Source organism: Anopheles arabiensis, chromosome 3 (assembly GCF_016920715.1).
Source record: "Anopheles arabiensis isolate DONGOLA chromosome 3, AaraD3, whole genome shotgun sequence".
NCBI classification, from domain to species: domain Eukaryota; kingdom Metazoa; phylum Arthropoda; class Insecta; order Diptera; family Culicidae; genus Anopheles; species Anopheles arabiensis.
Genome location: NC_053518.1, coordinates 72737114 through 72745291, shown reverse-complemented (window position 1 = coordinate 72745291; position 8178 = coordinate 72737114).

Below are 8178 nucleotides of genomic sequence, written 5' to 3'. Positions count from 1 at the left end.
TAATGAGTATGTGAGTATTAACAGCCAAGTGAAGCGGCAATCGACCAACAGCATCTTTCACTAATGCAGCTGATGGATTGTTTGACAGTACAGGTGTCCCCCGAGATACGACTGTATTTGGGACCGAAAAAATGTCCCAAAGCAAGGCGTAAGTCGAAAAAGTCATATGTCGAAAATCTATGAATATAAAGTTTATAGCCCAAGTTGAAGAGTTTGAATTTATGATATCGTGTATATTATTTACAGTAATGTTCGATAATGTAATAATTATATTCCAAAAGCCGTACACAATTTAGATATTAAAGATCGGGTTGTTTTAGAATCTTTGGAAATGTGTGTATAACGGTTATCAGCCAAGAAATTAAAAAAAAATACATCAATTTCTTGTCAATGGGGCCCTTTCCGTTTGAAGCTCGTAGGCTGAAATTTCAGCCTGTCAGCTGTTTGCATTGTATAGCAGTTTTCGAGCAGCTATCTAAGTGAGTATAATATACAGGTGGGCTTATCCCAAGGTGTATGAATTTAGAAGGCTGATTTTTATCGCTTCTGCTTCTGAATGCAGATTGTAAAAGTGTTTTGAGTATTCGTCAAGCCTCCAGAAAGCTCGTTGGAGCAAAAGTTTTCACTCGCTCTGTCAAAAAGTGATATTCAAATTTGGTTATAAAAAATGCTATGAGACCACCTGGACTACATACACTTTGATTCCAGATTCGATCACCTGATTTCTTTAATGCAACTTGGGATAAATGTAAACAAACCCGTGTTTTCGAGCAGGTACTCGAATCTAATTCTAGCTTTTAGGCTAAAAATTTCTAGACTGAAAATCGCAGGCTGGTTTTTTCTGTGGTTTTGTATGGATTGTTTACATGATTTCAGCCTCCAACTGTCAAACTCCATACAAAAAACTAACTAGAATCGTGAAGGCCCCCAATGACAACTTTTAACTGTCAAAATCAAATTCGTCGTATCTGCGAATCGTCGTAACTCGAGGGGGTCGTAACTCGAGGGGGTCGTAACTCGGGGCACGCCTGTACTTGACAGAACAAATCCAGGGATCGATTCACAACAGCCATGTGAAGATCACATCCTTTGCTTTCGTTAAGAATGATTCGATCTAACAAGTCACGTATAATTCTAAATTCACCCTTCCAATATGACCATGATTGGAAGTAGCCACCGTTTCTGACGTGGTTCTTGTTGTCGTTCATCCAGCAAGCCGCAAAGTAATCAGCAAATATTCGATGAGTTAATTGGGGAACGTCATCATCTACTCCTTTTATGAACATAGGCTTTTGATTTCTCTTAACTATCTGTTTGACGCATTGGAAAGCTTCCTGTTGCTCTTGGTCATTCAACAGCTTAGCAGTATTCTGTTTGCTAACCAGAAACAACCAAGCCAACAAACCATATTGTCGCTTAGTTAGCTTGTTTGTATTTGTTGTATCTTGCGATGGATTGATATTGATGGAGAAGCTATCAGCTATCTCGCGGTTGTTGCAGTGTAACAGGTTATCCAACATGTTAAACCAAATCAAGTTGCAATGTTTTAACAGATATTCCAAGATTTTATTTGATTAATCCCTATCCTCATTGAACGCGACATAATGAAACACATTCCAGCCATTTGTCACATTAACTGTTGCAGGGTCGAATCCTCTAGCAATCAGACAATGCAGCATGAAGAAACAACCATTTTGAGCAGTCATGTGGAGCAGGTTGCGACCCTCGTCATCGACACTGTCCAGATCGGTAGTATTGTCAAGAAGATATTGAAATGCAGACATCGACTTCTGGTGATAAACCTTTCTCTCTTTCGGTAGAAGCGTCATGATCGTTGCGATGAGTCTGTTAGTGATAGTCATGTTGGCTTTGAGGTGAATGTATCTGAGCATGAGGATGTTCCCTTCATGCGTTGAATAAACCAGCAGAGCTTCGAGAACGTATCCTTCATACAGGATATCGTTGGCATCATATTCAGGTAAAGGTAGCCGAACGTTGGTAGAGGGAAGTACACAGCAAACCTTAGGATGTAGGTCTTGGTCAGGTAGCGGTTTGTTTTGATATATTTGAACGGAAGAGTCGTCGAGGAAGAGGAAATTGATGATTCCTCGTTTATGGTAATATTTTGTAGAAAACAGAGCTGTTGAAAGATAGTCTTGAATGCGGCAAGCTTATTGTTTTGTATTGTATATTTGAGAGAAGAAATAAGTGCAGCAATATTGTTCATTGAGTGCAAAGAAATGTTTCGATCATCGATAAGATAGACAATAACTTCATGAGCGTTGTTTTCAAAAGCTAACTTCAAGAAGCGATGGAAGTCAGTTTCAGAAATCCTAGAAGAATCGTTGATTTGTGTTACAAAATGGCTCGAATACTTCCACTAAATTTTCAGTTATGCAATACTCAAGAACCGTTTTAGATTTTAGTGTTTCGAGAGGTGAGAAGATATCGACGCGTTGTTCATTGAGTAAACATTCGACCACACGAATGAGAAGACGATTCGCGATTGTTTTGAACCTCGCATTTGACTGAAGATGTGCTCGATGAAAATTTACGCAAGGCAACAATTGCACTAAGCTGTTAGAAAGTATCTGTTGAAGAAGTACGTGTTCGTTAGGTGTCGCTCGGACACTGCGGGTAAGATGGACACTTCTCATAAATGCATGAAAAAGGTAATTTTTGAGTAATTCAACAATGTAGAATCCAAACTGAAGGTAAAACAACACATTTGAGAACATTTTTGGCATAATATATATAAACTTGATTAAATCCACGAAGAAAACAAATTTTCAATCATGTGCACCCTTGTGGATCTAATTTGACTACTGCCGATCTTAAGCTCTACAACTTGTATTGTTTATATTTCCGGCAGTTTTATTTCATGAATGGGTTGTTGTGATCATTAATGAAAAAACTGGCAAAAGAACGAGAATGAAAGCAATACAAAATCTTGTTTTCTGGTGGTTTAAACATTCTGACATAAAAGCGGGAAAGACGGACACCTTGTTGTAGGGAAAGATGGACACCGAATTTATTGATTTTTTTACATCTTATATCAATTAGTGATGAATATATTTCTTCAAATATCTTAAATAAGGATATTCCGATGCTATAAATTAATCAGTAACTAGAAAAAGTAATAAATAAGCGGTAAATGAACCACCGGTCAAAATAGCAGTCATGCGTTATGCTATTACTCGCTCGACGCTGATGAGGCGCTTCACTAAATCCAATATCTTCTGACAACTTTAAGCAATAAAAAGATGAGGCATTTATACGACATTGTTCAGGGATAGTTGAGAAAGTCTATTGGATTACAAAAATCAAATGTTGAATTTTGACATGGTGGAAAATGGATTAAACTGTTAACAAGTCCCTCATGAATACTGGGGTCGTGGACTTTTTGCGGAGTAATTTCCTAAAAGGAAGTTCTAGACTGTTGTTCTGTAAGCTAGAGCAACGTCAGCTATAAGTGCGCGATATGTCAATAATGTTTTAGATGCTGCATTCTACGATATATTACAAGCGCCGTTTACAATTCCTAAATTCATGGCTGAATGAATCGCCGTTGCAATAGACCAAGAATTGGTTTATAAACGTACCAGGACGTGGAAAGCGATAGAATTTGTAAAAATATTGTAAAACTCTTCACTTTCTAACCTTTTCTACAGGTGTCCATCTTACCCTTCATGGTGTCCATCTTTCCCATATCAGGTGTCCGTCTTACCCAAACATTTCAAAACTGCACGAAAAAAAACATGTTTTTCATTCATGAAAAAAACGCAAAAATCGATGGAAACTTAAAAGTTTTATAACATTTTCTGACAAAACATGAGTGTAAGATAATGTATGCACATTTTCATGGTCGTTGCACTTATATATCCCTAGATTTTTACCATTTCCCTTGACGTGTCCGTCTTTACCTACCTTCCCCTACTATTATTCGAGCAGTTTCGTTGTAACGTCTGGCAAATGCGTATTCTAAGGCGGTCCATCCAAAAAGTTCATCTGTTGTGTTAATTGACTGAATGGACATTTTATCGACTAACAATTCGACAATAGTATTAGATGAGTACGTAACAGCCAAGTGAAGAGGTAATGGACCAACAGCATCTTTTACTAATGCAGCTGATGAATTGTTTGACAGTAGCATGCGAACCACTGTTTTTGATTGTTTAATTACAGCTTTATGTAGATCACATCCAGTGCTTTCTCTAAGAATAAATCGATTTAATAAGTCACGCATTGGATCCAATTCATCATTCCAATATGACCACGAACGGAAGAAACTCTCGTCCCGCATACGGTGCTTGTTGTCGTTCATCCAACACACCACAAAATACTCAGCAAATATTCGATGGGTAAACTGAGGGATTCCATCGTGAGCTCCTGTTATGATACCAGTCTTTTCAATTCCTTTAAGAACTTCCTGAATCATTTTGTTGGTTTTTTCAATGTCTTGCGGAGTTAGCAGTGCTTTTCTTTGTGTTTGATCCAGCATCACTAGCATTGCCAAGAAAATGTTTCTTTTTTTAATGTTTTCACAAAACCTAATATGCTCTGCTAGCATGAGGGGATATTGAAGGTTATAATCAGTCAGTCCTGCTTTCTGAATGCCTAAAATGTGAAGTTTTTGATTTATAATATTTTCGATTAGCGATAATAGATCTGCATTTGTGATCTGCAGAGCTCTGCAGCTTGATCGGCCTGGTTTCTTACAACATCTGTTGTTTTGATCCAAAAACTGTAAACGTTAGAAACGTACAGGGTAAGATGGATTAAACGGTACAGATATATAATGATGGCTGTGTCATCAAGCAGCTTAATGTCGGTTGTTTGCCATCTTTTGTAATCAGTAGAATACTGTGAAGCGTTAATTCGAAATACGTACTGTAAAGGTTCATCGACTGATAAGGCATGTGCAAGCCATGTGAAATATGTTGACTTTCCTGTTCCAGCTTCATCCAGTACAATATGTACTTTTGTTTTGTCATTGTGCTTGAAAATATCAGGAATGGTGCATTGTACATCATTTGTAGATGATAAGGATTTAAGAATCTGAAAAAACTTAGGACTACGGAAGCGAATATCGTCCAATAGTATTTCATGTTTGTACAGGTACTTAAAGGAATGGACTTCCTCTTGTTCGTTGGCATGTTCGTCATTTTCTCCCATGTAAGGAACGACGGTGCGTGAAATATACATAGGCTTGATTACATCAAAGTTTTGTTGTTTCGATTCAATATATGTAATATTAGCGAGCCCGTAGTAATTGTCCAAAAATTTGCATATAAAGCTTAAGCTATCGTCATGTGTTACAATTTCACTGAGTGACATTGTGGTTCCAAACAGATTTAATGGTGGCTTGCAAAGTACTGTGTACAGCTTTTTTCTTGCCTTTTCCGTAAGATCACGCACATAGAAACAATCTTCATCCGGGCGTGCTTCAAGTACTTCTTCGATTACTATTAATTTTATATTATATACTTTAGCATATCTTTCCATTTCTGGCAGGATCGTTTTTTCGATTGATCAATGGTTATTATAACGATGCTCGTGGAGGAATCAACCTCTGAAATGAACTCGAGTAGGACACGGAGAACATCACATATATTCTCATCGAAATCACTCGCTGCGAAATGTATGATAAAAGCTTTGCAGCGAAGCAATGCAACGATTTGGGATGCAATAAGGGAATACACTATGATATCTGTTGTGGTATAATATTGACAACGTTCATAAGCGGACTCATCGCAGAGAAACTCGTATAGCTCAGTTTCTCGAAGCCGATCTGATCGAACAACAATGTATGAATAATCAAATTTCCATAATTTAATATCACATTGCGATGAAAATTGAAATTTAGTCGATCCAGTGTGGCATTATTTCTAGAACTCTGTTGTTTATTTGTTTATTTGTTTATTTGTAAATGTTAAGTGATTGGCCATCATTGGCCTTATCACTGATCTTATAAACTAAACTTATAATAACATAAAGCATCACGGTACAATGTAACATCAGCACAAAATAAATAACACAGAGTATCATAGCAAGAAAAACAGGTTAACTTTGGGAATTCCAGTCAAAAGAGTCATAATGTGCATTAAATCTGATAGCCATCGCAGTCAAAGGTTCATTATCGCTATATGCACGTCTAGTTTGGTCAACTCTCAGTAGCCTAAAGTTTCTTAAAATACGAGCAGGTACGTGGAAATTAACTCTAGCTAAAAGGTCCGGTAAATCTATCTCTCCTAGGATGATTTTTTTCATGAACAAGATTTGCGCCGTTTCGCGACGAGTAGCGAGAGACTCGAGTCCAAAAATTAAACACCGGGCATGATAACTAGGTCTCGCTGCTACGTTACGCCAGGGTGTGAACCGTAAGACCAAACGGATGAATGTTTTCTGCACTGACTCAATCTTATTCGACCATAACGACGACGATGGGCACCAAACTACTGAGGAGTATTGTAAGATGGATCTGACTAGTGATTTGTAGAGTGCGACAAGACAATGTGGGTCGGAGAATTCTCTCGACTGCCTGCGTATAAATCCTAGCATTCTGTTCGCTCTATCAATAATTTCGTTATGGTGCACATGAAAGTCAAGTTTACGGTCAAGAGTAAGTCTTTTACTGCACTGTGTCGATGTAATTGTGTACCGGAGATGCAGTAGTTGAACACTATTGGACAATTAGAACGGTGAAACGACATGGACAAACATTTATCAACAGAAATTTGTAGGTCGTTGTTCAGACACCAGTCGGAAAAAGAGTCGGTCGTTGTGAAGCTGTTTCTCGTTTGAAGATCCACAAACAAGCATAAACTCTTTGAAAAAGTGCTGTATAACACCGTCAACTTTCTGGTAGTAAAATGATTCATCTTCTGTTGAAGTTGATTTATCTTTAGAACCTGATTCAAAGAAGGACTTATCGATCATGAATTGCATCTCTTCCCAACTGCCGCAACTATCTTCACTCAACTTCGGTCGTATAAGCCTATCATATTCACGCTTAAGAACTGATCGAAGTTTTCCCATGATGGATGTCTCACATGCAGTGAGTAGTCGTTGGCTAAATTTAAACATTCCTGTTCCTGTCGTAAGTTCCTCGACACACATATAAATTAAATCGACGTATGCCTTCAAGGAAGAATAATTCGATTTAATTTCTGTGTTGTAACGAACATGCAGTACGATCATTTGTCCTAACTTTTCAAGACTAGCTTGCCGCAGTGCAGCCACATAAGCATTACATTCATTTTCGAAGATAAAGCTGTAGCTTGTTGCCTCTATGTCGTTGCAAAAGAACAAAATATCGTTGCTGTCATGGTTCCGTAATGTTAATTTTTGTTTCAGTTTGCTGTCGATCGTTGCATTAGTGCACAGCAGGTATGTATGCGAACCAGTGGATAACTTTTCATATTCTTCAAGGAAGAAAATAAAGTACATGGGAATAGAAAAGCGACCATTAGAGTCCCATTTCGTGAGCAGCGTTGCTTCCGTAATTGATGGTCGCTCTTTCTGCGTAGGGGTGTACGAATAGTTTGGGTTGATCTTTTTCGATTTCGTGCGCTTTTTAATTTCGGGCGGTTGTTTGTGTTTAGCTTGTATGTAAACAGTACCTTCAGATATCGATGGCGATGAATAGCGAAACACGAGGTCGTCAAACTTTCCTGCATCTGCAACCTCCATTTTCAGCTCAAATTGAGGAAGTTTTCCTTGACGGTACAATGAGTAAGCACGGAAAAGAATGATCATGGCCAAGCGAATGTGGTAAGCAACCCCGTGCAAGGTATTCTTGGCTACTGTATTACTCGCAGGTCTTGTACCACCACTGGATACAGCTTGTCTGCTGTTTGACTCCGCCGTGGTGTTGATGTCTTCCAACTCCATGTTTTGTTAGTTTTTGCTAAAAGTACAGTAAAATAAATATCAGCAACTAAAATGCACTTGAAAGAATGCATAACTTTTTCGTATATTAGCTCTAAGATAGATGAATAGATAAGATAGAAAATATGTGAAGGGCGACTTAAGTAAGATCATCTGGGAAGGTCACTCTACATTTTAAAAACGAACTCGAAAAATGAATGTTTTGTTTTCAACAAAATACACAGTTTCGTTTGCCTTGTACAGCTCAAACAGTGGTTCGATTTTGTTTTGTTTTTGTATGTATGCTAA